General features: G+C 42.2%; 1 protein-coding gene across 5 annotated transcripts in view; it reads left to right on the top strand.

Moving 5' to 3' along the window:
* The first annotated feature begins 1,669 nt into the window (after positions 1-1,669).
* NFYC (nuclear transcription factor Y subunit gamma) overlaps positions 1,670-18,028 on the top strand; it is a 62,807-nt gene continuing 46,448 nt past the window's right edge. The window contains exon 1 of one of the 5 annotated variants that reach the window (XM_043461737.1): positions 1,670-1,881. The gene's annotated coding sequence lies outside the window, so the exon portion shown is untranslated. Of the gene's footprint in view, positions 1,882-16,817; positions 16,955-18,028 lie in introns of those variants that run through there. The other 4 variants (XM_043461734.1, XM_043461733.1, XM_043461736.1 and 1 more) reach the window with 4 other exon arrangements.

The raw sequence follows: 18,028 nt of genomic DNA, 5'->3' as shown, positions 1-18,028 counted from the left end.
ACTATGTAGATTTTTATTAGTTTAATTCTGAGGGCAACCTGATTTCCATGCTCCCAGAGGGAAATTGGCTACAGCCCCTACATACTGTCAATGTTTGCTTAGCCACTAAGTCGTGCCCAACTCTTTGTGACCCATGGACAGTGGCCCACCAGGCTCCTGTGTCCATGGGATTTCCCAGGCAAGAATACTGGAGTGGGTGGCCATGCCCTCTCCCAGGAGATCTTCCCCACCCAGGGATCAAACCCATGACTCCTGCATAGGCAGGCGGATTCTTTACTGCTAAGCCACTAGGGAAGCCCATCTACTGTCAATACTTAAATATAATAATGATCACTAATAATACTAATTTGTGTTGCCCCCTGAACATTTTTACTTCTCTTTCATAAGCATAGTATATGTAAAAACTGCTCAATAAATATTTGTAGAAAGACTTACCTAGCTTTTCCTCATTAGCTAAGCTTATTTATCTCAACACACTATTTCTTGAGTCCGTTTTTAATTTTTATGCCATTTCTCATGTCTGAAAATATCATTATCACTACTTTGAAATACTTTTGCAAAGCACTCTTCCTTAAACTGTTTCATTCAATATTCCGGACACTCCCAGGAGGTAGGAATTACATCACTTTATAGATGAAGAAATCAACAAGACTCAGTGAACTCAACTGTCTTGTAACTAGTTAGATTTTATTTATTCATCAAATATTTATTGAGTGCATGAAGTGAGATTTATTAAGGCTGGATTTGAGAACAATTTTCCTGAATTCAAGTCAAGGGTTTATATTCCACTATTCTCAACAACTTTATCACTAGGGTAATAAACTCAAAGGAAGGAAATAATAATAGTGTATTGATTTTATTGTTGAGGACCTCTGCAAAACAAGTCTCAGAAAAGTCATTTGTAAACTTCAAGGTAACCACCCGCAAAAGCAGTCTTATTTGTGCTTGCAACCTAGTGCACACTGTTTTATTGTGGATGATTCTACTCAATGTATATTTGATGTATTTATATACAGATTTGGGAACTATTCAAACTGAGTTTCGCCACTAACCACCTGCGGAGCCTTCATTAAGTTATTTAACATTGTGGCGGTTCAACTTCATCACCAGTAAAACAGAAATAATGCTAATGCCTTCGGACTAAGTAGTTGTGGAGATGAAAGCGGTGAAGTATGAAAACGAATTCTGGTTACAGTTCAGTTTCCAGTTGTTTTTAAACAAGGTTTAATTCTGCATTCAAGTGACAAAAACAATGTGCATATAGATGTGAAGTTAAAAGGTGACCATTCTAGTACTGCTGTTCTTTATTTTGAAGTATATCTTTACAGTTTTAAATCCCCTTTTACAGTGCTGGCAGCTGTCTTCTTTAACGGCGGACTTAATCTGGCATTCCCCATGCCGCCCTCCATCCTCCAGCTGTTACCTCCTAAATTTAAAAAAAAAAAAAAAACACCCACAAAAAACTATTCACTTAGATCCTAGAACTCAAAAGCGTGCGTACCATAGCAGAGGTCCACAAAGACTGAACACGCTATCTAGGACCCCGATAGGTGCCTCTGGATCCTCTAAAGGGGGCGGGGTCAGATGGCTCAAGCCTCACCAAGTCGTCGCCCCTTCTCAATTCTCGCGAGACTTCAAGCAACTAAGCTTCTGCGCATTAAAAACACTAGGAGCCAAGGCGCCAAGGGGGAGGGGAAGCGGGGGGAGACGGTGTAAACGGCGTGGCCGCCATCTTGTTTGTACCCGGGCTTAGCGCGCGCTCCGTTCTCCGTGACGCACGCTTCCCCCTCCCCTCCGTCGTGCCCAGGCCTCTGCATTGCCCGACTCCGCCGGAGCGCGGGGGCGGCTCCTGCTCTTCCCTGGACTTCTGAGCCGAGGCGTGTGAGTGTGCGGGAGCGTCCGCGGGAGGGAGGGGGAGAGGTGAGCGGCGGCCGCGGGGGGAGGGGCGGCGCTTCCCGCCTTCGGCGGAGACCTCACTTCCCTCGCGTGGCTACTGCTGTAGTTCGGTCCGGCCTGCCCACCGCCATGTTGTGCTCTCTCTGGGTCCGCCGCTGTCGCCGCCGTCGCGCTTGTGGGGTCCGTGCGCCTTGTCGGCCCGGCCCGCGGGCTTTCTCCCATTGGCGGAAGGCGACGGCGGGGGGGCTCGCTCGTGATTGGTCGGTGGCGGGGAGGCCGAGGACCTGGCACGTTATTGGTCGCGCTGGCTCCGGCCTAGGGGTTGTCAGGGAATCAGAGGCTGTGGGGAAGCAGGCGTCTTGGTCTCGGGCTGCTGGGCGATGACCAGTTACAGCGCAGGCGTGGGGTGGAGGTTGGGGGCGAGCCTAGAGGCCTTAAGCCGAGAGAGAGGGTGATGTCTGGCGAGTACTTAAGGAGTATCCTATGCGTGGCTGGGAGTGGGAGGCACTCCAAATTCCAGAGGTGCCCTCCGTGGAACGTGCATGGCCTGGGATAAGTCAGGCCATGTGTGTAAGCCACAAGGGTGCCAGGCTTGGAAACGCTGAAACCTGAGTTACAGGTTAAGAGGATCTTTGAGATCCAGGGGTGCTAGACTTGGAGTATAACACAGGGAATGACCCTGATGTCCACAGATGACAAATCTGAGAGCATGGTATAGAAAGAGAGGGCATCAGGGCCCTAGAGACATATCCGATGAACAATAGGATCAGATCAGGAATTTTGCTAGAGAGTGCCAGTGCTGAAATACAGGTTTTGGTGAAACCGTGGAGTTCGTAGTTACCAGATCAGGGCTGTGGTTATAGTGTGAGGAGGAAGTAAACAAATCAGGCTGAGAGGGAGGCAATCTATTGGATAGGTGTACTTGTTCTTAATAACAGAATGCCCAGCCTAGGGGGCACAGCATTTAATAGTGACAGATCTGTAGGAGTGAAAAAGTAGAAGCATTTGGGGAAACATTTTCAGATTTGGGAATCATATTAAGAGACTATTTATAGATGATGGGGTCTCAGGACCTTGCTGCTAGTTTTAGGTGTTCTATAGGAAGTTTTGTGGCTTAGACAGTAAAGAATCTGCCTGCAGTACGGACACCCAGGTTCGATCCCTGGATTGGGAAGATCCCCTGTAGAACGGAATGGCAACCCACTCCAGTATTCTTGCCTAGAGAATTCCATGGATAGAGGAGCTTGGTGGGCTACAGTCCATGGGGTCACAAAGAGACCAGCACAACTGAGTGACTAACACACACATGTAGTTTTCCCGCTCTAGGAAAGTTACAGATCGGCTCAGTTTCCAAGTTTCCAAAGTTACTGTTTATAGCAGATATCAGATACTTGGCAATTGTTTGTTTGAAAGGATGTTGTTAGGTTCCTCTTTAGTGGAATAGCGCTTGACGGATCCTGGATCTTGGTGCATTTATTTCCTTTTATATATGTCTAAAAAGCACACCCACCCTCATACACACTAAAAGAAAATTTTTCATAAGCAGCCTGGAGCGAAAATAAGCTAGTGCATAGCATCTTGCATCTTGTCTTATGTAACAGGGTTTGTCAACTCTGTGTGTTTCATATATCAAAAAGCTCTTTTTTAAATTGAGAATTGTTAAAAAGAGTCAGCTAGTTGGGGGTATGTTCCTTCTTCTTTGAATTGTAGTAACTTGGATTGTATTACGTTTGTTCCTCAGGTTTGGAGATCATGGAAACACATTTGTTAAACCTCTGTTTTTCTCACTTGTTTTTCCTTGTCTATTTTAGGTGGTTCTTTCAACTTTAGATAGATACATTTCTGTTTTCAAGAAACTCCTGTGATTTTCACATTTCTCAGTTTTATGTGAATGCAACTAAAATTTCAAGACAGAAGGGGAAAGTAGTAGAGGAAGGGGATTGACATTTTGGAGTACATTTAACACATTTCCTGTTAAGTAGACATTATCATCCTCATGTTGCAGATGAGAAAATTGAAGGTCAGAGAGGTTACGTAGCTTCTCCAGTGTTACTCAGTGATTGAGCTGGGATTAAAATTCAAGTCACCTGATGTCAAAGCTTGTGTTATCTGCTGTGTCTTGCTATCAGCATAAACCTGACGTCAAAACTCCCAGGTAGTTTTACATTTCACAGTGGATCATTTTTCCTTGACTTCTGGATGTTAGGGATGTATTGAGTGGGATAATTTGAATAAGAATTTGTATTTATTTGAATAATTACAATAAGAGTTTGTTGTACTGTTCAGACCAAAACAATCAATGTTAAAGAATGTTAACATTGTTAACATTAAATGTTAAATGTTAAAGAATGATAACCATATAGAATATTGTGTCTTCAACTAGGTGTTTAAATTGTATCCCTTAGTTTCTATTGTGAAGGGAGAGATTTACATAGTAAACTGCTGGAGTTTTTCTGAACCTAGGTAGGTAATAGGGGAAATATGTGCAGAAAGTTTAAGAATCTGCATTCTTTAAAACCAGGCTTCAAAATATTGTTGCTATCGACTTTCTATATATGGAAATGATTAATGCCGAGCAGTGAGGAACTACCAAGTGCATAGCATAAAGAGCTCACTGGTGAACTTTTTCCAACATCACCATTCTTTAGCACATTTGTCTCCAAACATTGGGACCTATCAAAAAACCTAGTGCCTTCTTCAGACTGGGGTGATTGTAGGATATTCTTATCCTCAATGGCATGTAAATTAAAACTGGATACAACAGAATATTTGCAATTCCAATTTTTCAAGGAAACATTTAAATTCAGGTTTCAAATGAATTGGAAGTCTTATATAATTAGGTGAGGGTCCCCTCCCTCATGCTTATAATGACATTGCAGTGTGGAAGGTGAGTGTCGAAAGTATGAGGGCAGATAGGACGCCATGCATTTGTACATTGGTCATCTCAGCTTCATTTGGCTGAGGCATCAAGTGAATCAAATATGAAGACTGTTAAGACATCCATAACCTAGTCTCTTTTAGCAAATCTGGACAAGTTTACCAAGACAGGCATATACATATATCATTTTTATTCAGCAAGCATTTCTTAGTGGTAGCTCTTCAGCACCTGTACATCTTTCTGCATTCGCCTCCATACCTTCTACATTGTGTGTGTGTGTGTGTGTGTGTGCGCGCGCGCGTGTGCGCGTCGCGCACGCTGTGTCACTTCAGTCATGTTTGACTCTTTGAGTCTGTGGACTGTAGCCCCCCAGGCTCCTGTCTATGGGATTCTCCAGGCAAGAATACGGGAGTGGGTTGCTATGCCCTCCAGGGGATCTTCCTGAACCAGGGATCGAACCTGCTTCTCTTAAGTCTCCTGTATTGGGAGGCTGGTTCTTTACCACTAGCTCCACCTGGGAAGCCCTACATTCTACATTAACCCATGGCCAATCGCTGGGCCTTGTTATCATTTGGAATTAACTACCCTAGAAATCTTGAACTCCCAGGAGGTCTAAGTTTATACTAAAACCTGTGAACATCAGCTTTCTCTTCTAAGCAGAAATCATACTAATACTTGGTGTGTGTGTGTTAGTCGCTCAGTCGTATCCGAGTCTTTGTGACCCCATGGACTGTACCCTGCCAGGTCCCTCTGTTCTTGGAATTCTCCAGGCAAGAGTACTGGAGTGGGTTGCCATTTCCTTCTCCAGGGAAAGAGGCGGCTGTATGATTGTAAATGTCCAACCTGGAGCCCCTCTCTTACCTCAGGGCCATAGTGTGTGCTGTATGCTTAGTTGCTCAGTCATGTCCAGCTCTTTGCGACCCCATGGACTATAGCCCACCAGACTTCTTTGTCCATGGGATTCTCCAGGCAAGAATATGGAAGTGGGTTGCTATTCTCTTCTCCAGGGGATCTTCCCAACCCAGGGATCAAACTTGGGTCTGCTGCATGGCAGGCAGATTCTTTACCATCTGAGCCACCAGATAAGCCATGGTCGGTGTCTTTTTGAGGCAGTTTTGAAATTTCTTAGTTCAGAGGTACTGAGCCACTAAAGCCATATGAGTAAAATTCAAGAATGTCATGAAAAGTGAAGTGAAGTCGTTTAGTCGTGTCCGACTCTTTGCGACCCCGTGGACTGTACAGCCCGCCAGGCTCCTCTGTCCATGGGATTCTCCAGGCAAGAATACTGGAGTGGGTTGCCATTTCCTTGCTGCCTTTTATTCATTGCTTTTACATCGAACCAACAAGGGTCTAAATAATATGTTTTATCCTCACATAGTGTGAGATAGGTACTACTATCACCCTAATTTTTACATAAGGAAACTGAAGGGTTGAATAATTTGCTCAGGATCACGCAGCAAGTAAGTGACAGAGACCAGATTTAAGCATAAGTCTTTAACTTTTTTTTTAATTGAAACTTTTTTTTCAAAGTTATTTATTTTTGTTGCTGTGGGAGGGCTTCTCTCTAGTGGCGGTGTGCAGGCTCTCGGTGCGCAGGCTCAGGAGTTTCAGTTTTTGTGGTGCAGGGGCTTAGGTGACCCACGGCGTGTGGGAGCTTCCTAGACCAGGGATCAAACCCATGTCCCCTGCACTGGCAGGCGGACTCTTTACCACTGGACCACCAGGGAAGTCCTAGTCTATAACTCTTAATTCTAACACAATTAGTGGTGCCCTTACTCTTAGAAAGTGTTCTAGTGACTCCTTAGAATATTAGGGGAAAAAGAAAAACTCCTGCATCTTAGCTCAGGAAGTGGCCTTTGGTTCTTTCGGGCACACCCCTTTGTCCTAAAGTCCTGAAAAGTGTGGTGACCTTGATAAGGTCATTTCTGTGCCAGGGTAGAGCCAAGTCTCCCAGTCACTGGATTCCCAGGCCAGTGCTTATTCTGCTGGACAGCATTCCCTCGCCTGTGGAAGCACTGATTTGATAGCAGAGATGACTTTTAAGAAACCTACTGTATTTTGACAAGTGTGCCTCAGTCACAGGAGGGAGAGTAGCAGAGAACATTATTAAGGTCACAGATGACCTTCTTGAGGTTCATTCCAGCCTCAGGCATACAACCTAAGAACATTCCTTAGCCAGCACTTTGCCATTCCGTTTCTTGTGCCCAAAGCAAACTGCGAGTTATCTGATGTCTTAGTCTCTCTTTTCATTTTGTTTGTTTGGTTTTGCATGCTTGTACTGTGACTAGTTAGGAAGGCCACAAGGTCATTTTAGTATTTTCCCACAGAGGCTCAAAGCACCTAATATAATATTAATAGGTTAATTGTAGGAGGAAATGGCTTTAAAATACTTTGGCCAAAGAAAGAGTGTCTTTGGGAGGGCTGCTGTAGCTGCTGACCTTGGAGTCTGACCTAGGAAAGAATTCTTCTCTGTAAGGTGTTTACCCTCTGTGGAGCTAGGGGTCATATTCTTAACCTGTCTGAGCCTTAGTTTCTTCCTATGTAAAGTTGTGGTTAATAGTAATACCTGTCTTACAGAGTACTTAATGAAAAATGAATACAGTAGCATATGGTAGGTGCCTGTCACTGAATGGGCCTTAATGAGTGAAAGAACACAGTAATTTCTTTTTGAGAATAGTGTAAAATCTGCCTGACAGCCAATTAGAGCTTCCTTGATGAGGAGGCTTGTAATTATCTGCTCTGTTATGTACCATAGGATTTCTACATGGTGGGGGGATGGGGTGGGGCAAGCATTTGACATGAAAGAAATAGTCTGATTTAGTTGTGCCGTTGTGATTTAGGAGCTGATTTCTAGTGGACTGCTGTGAGGTCAGTATTACTTACAAATGCACAAAGTTGTAGGATCATTTGTTTCAGTGTTAAAGTGAAATCACTCAGTCGTGTCCCACTCTTTGGGACCCTATGGGCTGTAGCCTACCAGGCTACTCCGTCCACGGGGTTCTCCAGGCAAGAGTATTGGAGTGGGCTGCCATTTCCTTCTCCAGGGGATCTTCCCCACCCAGGGATCGAATCGAGGTCTCCCGCCTTGCAGGCAGACGCTTTTACCCTCTGAGCCACCAGAGAAGCCTGTTTCAGTGTTAGGTTGTCTCCTAGTCCCCTCTGTTAATCCCCAGGTGCTGAGTGGTCATGGTTCTTATGAGAAGAAAGTGTTTTCATATTTGCCAAAGAGTAATGGTTGTTAAAATCAGAACAACCAGTTTTATCATTATGTCCAGAAAGAGACTTGCATTATATTCATTTAAAATTTTTTCTAATTGTAGAAATAGTTGAAGTAGGACTGTCAGCTTGATTTGTAGTCACCTGGATAACATTTTCTTTAAAGTAAGCAGAAAGACAACATTGTAGAATGGTTCAGGAAAAAAATCTCCCTGCCTGCAGAAATTTTTGCCAGGTTGCAAAATTTGCTGCACCCTTTCCACAGTTCAGTCACTCAGTCGTGTCTGACACTGCGACCCCATGGACTGCAGCACGCCAGGCTTCCCTGTCCATCACCAACTCCCGGAGCTTGCTCAAACTCATGTCCATCGAGTAGGTGATGCCGTCCAACCATTTTATCCTTCATCGTCCCCTTCTCCTCCTGCCCCCAATCCCTCCCAGCATCAAGGTCTTTTCCAGTGAGACAACTCTTCGCATGAGTTGGCCACAGTAGTGGAGTTTCAGCTTCAGGATCAGTCCTTCCAATGAATATTCAGGACTGATCTCCTTCAGAATGGCCTGGTTGGATCTCCTTGCAGTCCAAGGGACTCTCAAGAGTCTTCTCCAACACCACAGTTCAGGAGCATCAGTTCTTCGGCGCTCAGCTTTCTTTACTTCTCCATGTTCTAATTGCTGGTTCTAGTTGTCTCCATGCTCAGCTTTCTTTACTTCTCCATATACCCTTTCCACACTTATCCGTATTTTAGCTGTGATGCCCCTGATAGCCACGAGGCTACCTCTGTGCTCATTTTCAGCGTGGGAGTTGTATTTTTCCATTTTTCATTTTGGTTTAAGTTCTTACTTGTCTGCAGGTTTCATTTAAATCCATTGTACTTTCTTTTATACAGTAAGTGCTTTCTCATGGATAAACTTAAGGTGCAGTTTAGACAGAGGGACTGGTCTAACCTTTGCATTTGAATGTTTCCAGTAGAAAAGGTTTAAATTAAGGTTCAAATCTCCATGTTCAGGGTACATAAGATATCCTATTTAAATGAACACCCTCCATTTAAAATCGACAGTATATTGTTATAAATCAGATTCAAGAATTATTCTTAAACACATTCATGAATATAAGCTAAAATAGTGATCTTGAGCAATGCTTCAATAGTGCTTCAGTGACTCACAGGAAATTATACTGGCGTGTAGAGTATTTTATATCTTATCATTGCCTTACATTTGTTAGAGTTGCTGAGGGTTTTCAGAGTCCCTAGTTACTGTTAACCCTGTCCTCAGGAGCTGCAAGTTTTCCATTGCTGTGTCTGTATGAAGTGGGATTCTTTGCCCAGTATTAAGAAAACATATCCCGTCACCAGTGGCATGATCTGTCCATTTAAAAGAGAAAAAAGAAAGTACATGCTATCTCCACAGTTGAACATTTTTGTGTTTCTTAAGTCTCTCAAAAATTATTATTGTACCCTGAAGGTAAGTAGCTTAGAATTTGCTCATTATCAAATGACAAAGTTGGGGCCTATTTAAAAGCAAAGCATACTTGGTTGGCAATTATTTGAGAGGCAGAGGATTGCTATTTATGGTGATATTTAGTGTCATTGTCATGAAAAAAGGAAATGCCATAATGTGTGTAAAACTCCCAACCGTTTTGGAAGATGGTCAGAATAGACTTGCCTGTAGTCTTCTTTTCATTCCACTAAAATTTGTAAGTTGGCCTAGAGCAGCATTTCCCAAACTATTTCACTGAACATTAGTTCTTACACAATGCTAGTAAGTATCCTCTGGGGGTGAAAAAAGGATCCTTGACAAAATAATGGCCAAAGGCATTTCTTTTCTATATAATTAGTATTGAGAACGTTTGTGCTCATGTATAGCTCTTCAAGAGAAAGAATACAGTATGCAGTGTTTCTTGAACTTATTGGGCCATGAAACCCTGTTTGTGAGAACATTTGATCAGCATTTCATGTTATGATGGGTGTGGAGTAGAGCCCAGTTGAGCAGTTCTGGTATAAAGAGTTTATGAATAAAAAATGAATCCTTTGTATAGGTTAGCTGGGCCAGTAGTGGGAAAGGACTTCTCTGGGAACTTACATGTTTCCAGACTAACATAGACTCTGAGGGATTATGTGATTTCAAAGATCATCTAGTCCCATTGCCAGTAGCAGTGTTAACAGAAGCAGTCTCCTCTCTTGGAGCACTTACTGTTCATCAGGCACTGTGTTATTCTCCATGCGTCGTTAACCACTGGTCTCTCTAGAGTAGTTTACCGTCCGTTGGTCTTCATTATGCTTTGGAGAATATAATTTATTCTTAAAACACAAATAATTGAGAATTTATGATCCACCTGTGGTCTCACCTGTTAGGTTTATTTTATTCATTTGTTTGTTGAGCAGCCCTTTACTGAGCACCAGCACCATGTTCCTTATTCTAATGATGTTACCGTTGCTCAGAATGTTTCTGGGACTTCTTTGGAGATTATCTTCAGAACATCTGTCAGAATTTTTGAAAAATGTGTTGACATACTTTTTTTTTTTTTTTTTAACTTGAAGGTGATTTTGATTTGGAAAATAGCTAATAGTTTTTCAGGACCAAGTCAGGTAAAAAATAAGAGTCTGAAGTTACAGTCTGGCAGCCCTCAATTTTCTTTGATCTGCTTATAATTTTTTAAAAAAAATTAAACTTGAAAATGTGAAGATTTATCATTTAAAACAATCGGGTTTCCTTTTTCTTTTTTTCTAAACCAAACAAAATAATACTGCTCATGAAGCCGTTCCAAGGGTTCTGGAAGAGATAATGAGGGTAGTGATGCAAGGAATCGGCGTAGTGGATGTTCTCTGTGATGCTAGTTACAATATTTTAAAATTGAAGGTATCCCTGGTGGTCCAGTGGTTAAGAGTAAAATTGAAGACATTGAAATTATTCATTAATATGGGACTCATTAAAAATTATATCCATTCAGTGGAATGTCATTCAATTATTAGAAGGGATGTAGGTCTTTATTTGATAGGGGAAATTATTCACATTATTTAAATGAAAAGATTACAAAACTTTTTGTATGGATTATCTAATTTGGGGGAACTAACTTAACCTCATATCTCATTTACATAAGAAAAGCTTTTAAAAGTATATAACCCAAAATACTAATGCTGCTTGATTCTGGCTACTTGGATTAAAGGTGTTCTTTGAAAAAAAAAAAAAAAAAATTCAGTCCCACGAACCTATAACAGCATCAGTGCAAAACTGCTACATATGTCCATTTCATCAGCTTTGTGTATAATAAGGCACACAACAAATTTAATAGTCAAATGAAAATGGCTTTGTTTGCCCATCTCAACACATGAAAAGTTCATTTTTCTCTAGGTGTTCTCCTCTCTGATATTTCCTGGGACCCTGGGTTTACTTACTAGTCCAAAGGGGCCAATTCAGGACACCATCAATGAAATGTTCAGACTGCTGTAGAGCCCAGTTTCTTTGCTGCTGTTTTTGCTTCTGCTGGAATACCGTGTAACCTCCAAGATCAAGTTATCTGGGTACTGAGCAAGACCCTGTCCTTCGCAGGAATTGTCATGGTGGTTGAGACCAGCTTCTGCCGTGACTCTGGTTCTTTAGTCATTCTTCAGGATGCTATATCAGGAGTTGTGCTAGCTTCAACTTTTTGTGTGTCCAGGATCTGGCTTTTGCTTCTTTTATTGAATCTGAAGCTGTCACTGTGATGGGCCAGCATTCCCCCATGACCCTCATCAGTTGGAGCTGAGTAGTAACTGCTCCCCTCCCCTCTTTTTTGGCTGTGCTGCATGGCTTGTGGGATCTTAGTTCCCCAACCCTGGATCGAACCCAGGGCCCCCCGCAGTGAAAGTGCCAAGTCCTAACCACTGAACCACCAGGCACTTCCCCAGGAGCTGCCCGTTTGGATGAGGTGTGCACTCTCCAGTTCCCCTCAATCCCCATTACTCCTTATTATTTCATTGACACTATGGCCAGGTTCAGTTCAGTTCATTCACTCAGTTGTCTCTGACTCTTTGCAACCCCATGAACCGCAGCACGCCAGGCTTCCCTGTCCATCACCAACTCCCGGAGTCTACCCAAACTCATGTCCATTGAGTCAGTGATGCCATCTAACCATCTCATCCTCTGTCATCCCCTTCTCCTCCTGCCTTCAATCTTTCCCAACATCAGGGTCTTTTCAAATGAGTCAGCTCTTAGCATCAGGTGGCCAAAATATTGCAGTTTCAGCTTCAACATCAGTTCTTCCAGTGAACACCCAGGACTGATTTCCTTTACTGGTTGGATCTCCTTGCAGTCCAAGGGACTCTCAAGAGTCTTCTCCAACACCACAGTTCAAAAGCATCAATTCTTTGGCTCTCAGCTTTCTTTATAGTCCAACTCTCACAACCACACTTGACTACTGGAAAAAACATAGCCTTGACTAGATGGACCTTTGTGGACAAAGTAATGTCTGCTTTTTAATATGCTGTCTAGGTTGGTCGTAGCTTTTCTTTTAAGGAGCAAGTGTCTTTTAATTTCGTGGCTGCAATCACCATCTGCAGTGATTTTGGAGCCCCAAAAAATAAAGTCAGCCACTGTTTCCCCATCTAATTGCCATGAAGTGATGGGACCAGATGCCATGATCTTAATTTTCTGAATGTTGAGCTTTAAACCAACTTTTTCACTCTGCTCTTTCACTTTCATCAAGAGACTCTTTAGTTCTTCTTCACTTTCTGCCATAAGGGTGGTGTCATCTGCATATCTGAGGGTATTGATATCTCTCCCGGCAGTCTTGATTACAGCTTGTGCTTCATCCAGCCCAGCGTTTCTCATGATGTACTCTGCATGTAAGTTAAATAAACAGGGTGACAATATACAGCCTTGACGTACTCCTTTTCCTATTTGGAACCAGTCTTAGGCCAGGTTAGGGTTTGATTTATATCTCTGTTCTGAGCACCAAGGATATATGTAGATATAAATGAGACACAGTTGCTGCCTTCAAGAAGTCCTTGTCTGGTAATAGAGATGTGGTAAAAACTAATTCAGTATGTGATAGGTTCTGTAGTCAAGTGTATATTTAAATATTAACTGAGCACCTACCACAAGCTAGGTATTAATGCTGAGTGCTGTAACTCATCTCAAATTTAGGCCTTAGCACTTCTGTGAGTTGGTGTTACTTTTTTAATTTCCATTTTACACTTGAGGCAGTGAGCTCAGAGATGGTTAAGTAACTTGGCCAAGGTTATAAAGCTGGTAAGTAGGTAATTGTGATTTAAAATCAGTTTTCTGACTAAGAGCATCAGTTCCCACCCTGCCTTCTTTGGAAGCATTAAAGTTTGACCCATGTAACCAGATGCACCGGTTTTTATCTTAGGGTGTTTTTAGGGCAAGATGATGCAATTGTCTGGTGAGAGGCTCCTGAGATGCAGGACTGGGGAAGAATGTGAGTTAGAATTGCAGAGGCTCTTGGTCCACAGTAATGATAAGCTAGAGAAAGCTATCCTGAGTGAGACTGCAGATGGAAATTCTAGGGTAATTTGAGTTCTCTTCCCACTTGTTGTTAAGTCATGTCTGACTCTTTTGAGACCCTATGGACTGTAGCCTGCCAAGCTCCCGTGTCCATGGGATTTCCCAGGCAAGAATACTGGAGTGGGTTGCCATTTCCTTCTCCAGTGGATATTCCCAACCCAGGGATGGAACCCACGTCTCCTGCATTGGCAAGTGGATTCTTTACCACTGAGCCACCTGGTAAACCCCCCCTGGTGGCTTGAATTCTACTAAGGTGACTGTTGATGCGAAATAGGGATTGAAGTGTTTTCTTGCAAACTGCCAAGAACTAATAAAAACTATGCCAAAGACCGTCACAAAGTATCAAGGGGCATGTTTGGTTTAATCTGGTGCATCAAAAGCAGAGTCAGAGGGTAGACTTTTGGAACAATAACCAGACCTCAGCCGGGATTGGTGGTGAAAAGCATGGATTTCCAGAATAAAGCTGGGGAAGATTTTTAGTAGCAGCTGGTAGTCCTCCTACACTGCCCTTTATGGCTCAGGAGTTGCTTTCTGCAGGGTTGCAGGGTATGCTGGAGATAAAAAAGACATTCCTTCATAGTAGCTTTGGGGCCTTAAGGAGCTAGGCCTTTCTGAACGTTAACCCCTATGTAAAACAAGGAATTTAGATTGGGTGACCTTCAGTATTTTCCCCCCTTTTTTTTTAAATGCTTGTTCAGACACAGTACAGTATACCTTACATATGCTAGCGCATTTAATTCTTAGAGTGATACAGATGGTGATAGCCGTATGTTACTGATAAGGAAACTGAGGCTTAGGGTTAGTCCAGTGTCATACAGTCACTAAGTAGAGGAATGTGAATTTGAAACTAGCTGTTTCTGATTCCCAGGTGTTTAGTTGTTTTGATGTGAATAAGCATATTCTTCTGCTTCCCACCCCTCAAAGCAGCTTCTTTGCTTCCTTGCAGCTGACCTGTACCCCAGTCTTATGAGGTTAAGCGAGGCTCTAGTATGAATAAGGCACACAACAGGCCTGTTGGCCTTCTGCCTTCTCTTCCAAAGTTGGTAACTATTCAGGATCTAAACTTTTCAGAAAAGAACTGCAATACCTCTAACTCTGTGTAGCTTCAGGAATCGTCCCACAGTGCACTCTGTTAGCGTAACTAAGCTCTTATTTAGATGCTGTAGTGAAATTGCCATGCAGTTCTTTAATATTTTAATGTATAATGTTTTTAATGATTTAGTTGTTTCTAGTCCTTATAAGTTATACATGTGATTTGCTACTGGTTAAATGTTTCTAGTGGTTTAGCAATAAAATTTGTATCAAATTATGGAGTGCTGTTTGTCAGATACTTAACTGGATCTCTAACCAACAGATGAAATTAAACATCAATCAGATTCCTAATTTTTAAATTAATGAAGTTGGATGTGATGACTAATGCTATCTATGCATACAGTCAGCCTCTATCTGTGTATACTGAACTCACAAATACAGAGGGTCAACAGTATAGCACCATCTAATATAAAGGGCTCGATCATCCTCAGCTGACATTTAGTAAATGCGGGGGATCCTGGAACCAGTCTCCCGTAGATACCAATGAAAGACTGTAAATGTGACCCCTGAGGATCTCCTTGGACTCGGGCCTGGGGTGCTTCACGTCTTGGTAAGCACTGTAGTGCCGTGGCAAGGCTACCACCCTGGTTGGGACCCGAGTTTAAATCCTGGATGAATGGCTGGGGGCCAGTTGCTTAACATCTCTGCACCTCACTCTTTCTCTAAGAGAACTTAGCATGGCAAAGTGATTGGACCGTCCGCCTTGCTTCATCTTCAGGAAACTGCTGGATCTCTGCATATGTCTATAATGACCTCTTATGTAAAATTGAGGAATTTCTAGAAAGGATCTCATCTGTCTGGCAAAACAGTTGTGTTGTTTAGTCCTGAGATATTTTGTTTTTATGAGAGGAAGCAGATCTAAGGAGATCGTTAAAGGACTCAGGTAATAGTGAGATGTTTCTATTTGAATACTTTTAAAAAATGGTAACTGATTTTCACCATATTAGGAGGCTTCTCTTAAAACATAAATAGTTGGGCGCGTAATCCATAACACATCCTTGACCACCACTGGTAAACTTTAGTACCCAGAATGTCTTCAGTAACCACGATACTTAAAATTCATCAGCCCTGCTGCTTATTCTTAAAAATGTGGTAGAAAAGTTTGTCTTCTTGATATCAAAACTCTGTTATATTGAAAGCTTATCAGCAATATTTTGTAACCACCCTAAATAAATTAGTTAACCCATCAAACTATATTGTTTTAAACAGTATATTCACTAATGTTCACTCTTTGCCAGTTTTCTCCACCTTTGTCATTATATTTTCCTCTTGGGTTCCTGCTGGACTTTCTGAAAATACCATTGTCCCTGTCACTAACTTCACACATTATCACAGAATTTTTCTATTTAGATTCATTTGTATTTCAAAATAAAGTGATTTGTCCTGGTACTAATGTGTGCTTTTGAAATTACCATGGACATAATGACAGATGCCTTTTTGGAAATCTTGCAGACTGTTCTATGCAGACCATTGATATCACTCTTTGTTACTTTAAAGAAGCTGTATTTTCTTTGGAGCCATTGGATTTAGCCCACCGAGTTTTCTTTTTCTTCTTCTGTTAATGCTCAGCAGAGAGCTGAAGATAGTTAAGCCACAACTTTCCAACCTTGTGCACATTGCTTTTCTGGTTTACTGCCATAGGATCCTGTAGCAGTATCTTACAGACATCTTTGATAGCCAATCAGAAGCAGTTAAATTACCTTAAATTTTTTTAAATGGAACTCTGACAGCCAATAAGAAATCCTTTGGGTGGGAACTGTAACAACCCTTTCGGGTGGTTTTAAGAACACTTCTAAAATTTCAGAATCTTCTGTTTTGGAAGCACATGTGGCCCTAGTGCATCTGCTCTGTGCATTTGCCAGGCATTTTGAAGCCTTAAGTTCCTTGTAGTTTTAAGTCTGGATCTGACCCCTGTTCTGCTTCTCAAGGTAACTTTAAAACAGGAAGTGTGCAAAGGAGGTAACTGATGACGTGAGCAGCCAATCATGGCTTTGTGTTCTTAGCTGATAAAGCAGCTCAACCAATGGGACCACTCTGGAGGCAAGGTTTGGTGTCAAATAGCATGCTAGATTGAATGCCTTTGACTGTTAAAGTGGAAGGAGGCTGCAAGGCTTCATTGGAGCCTCGGAGTTTTTCACTGAGGCAGGGGTCAGCTGAAAGACAAAGAAAAATGGCGAATAGTTTGCTGGGGGGGTGGGGGGACAGCTGTTCGGGCTTTCACTGGAGTGGACATTCCAGACTCAGGTTTCTGCATCTCCTGCTGCCTTTTGTTTCCTCCGTCCTTTTGGGGGGGGGAGGGATAGGAGTGACTTAAATTCTCCCTGTCCGAGGAGATATAAATAACTACATGTAAAATTAATGCAGTTCCCGGTAAGTTTAATTCTTTGTTTTGTGTTAAAATGGTAGAAACTGTTTAGCTTCAGAGAGGGTGGACAAGTTGCACTGTTTCAGAAAATGGCCACTTTACATTCCATGCATACCTTTTGGTGCACCTAGAATACCTTGCTCTGTTTAGATTTTGCATGCCCTTCAACTAGGATTTCTTTTCCTAGTTGAGGATTGACTAGAGCAGGTACATGAAGGAAGGCTAATCATTTTTCAGGGGTGCACAGAAGCAAAGCACTTTCTCTTTGCTTTCGGTAAACTTAACTGTTTTCCAAATAATTTTCCTTTGTTCAAGTGCACTGAACCTTTCCTATAGAATAAGCTGAGTTGTTGTGAGACTTTTTCTGTTTCCTTGCACTTTGTTGACATTTGTGTTTTCAGAGGTGGAAGTAGCACCATTGCTGTTCTAAATTTGTGTGAAAATATGATTTGCACTGGGATGCAGGTTCTAATGGTAAAGGCCCACATGCCAGTGTGAAATTCTCCCATAACTTTCTTGATTTACCTGTCTGCTTCTGCGTTCTAATAAGTACCAGTTAATGAACAGCCTTTGTTTTAAAATGCACATTTTAGCTTAGAATGCCGGTTAGAAACACCTCCACTATGTTGGCAGTGACAGGAACAAATCTTTTTCCACCAGTTTCACACATTTTGTTAGGTGTTGATTTGGTTCCTTAAAATGATGTGAGCAGAATGCTTTTCATTTTCTGTATGAAATCTTTAAAATCCTAATTTTACCTACAGTTTGTGAATAGGAAAGTTAAGGGTATAGTCACCCTGTCTTTTGCCCTTGGTTCCCCCCCCCCACCGCCCGCTTCAGGGATATGAAACTAATGTAGGTTGCTGGCTAATCGGTAACCAGCCTGTTCTTGTGACTAGTGAAATCTTCCATCTCATGTACTAAGATCTGTAAGACACTTGATTCCAAAAAGCAATTCTTTGTTTTCTTTATTTGCAAATATGGAATGAAGGTCATTGGAACATTTCTGCAGCAGACTTAGTATGGAGCAGTGAACCGGCAGCACTCAGCCTCTGGGTAGGGAAAAGGAGCAGACCCTA

Source organism: Cervus canadensis, chromosome 2, assembly GCF_019320065.1.
Source record: "Cervus canadensis isolate Bull #8, Minnesota chromosome 2, ASM1932006v1, whole genome shotgun sequence".
NCBI classification, from domain to species: Eukaryota; Metazoa; Chordata; class Mammalia; order Artiodactyla; family Cervidae; genus Cervus; species Cervus canadensis.
This window is presented reverse-complemented; position numbering and strand designations above follow the sequence as displayed.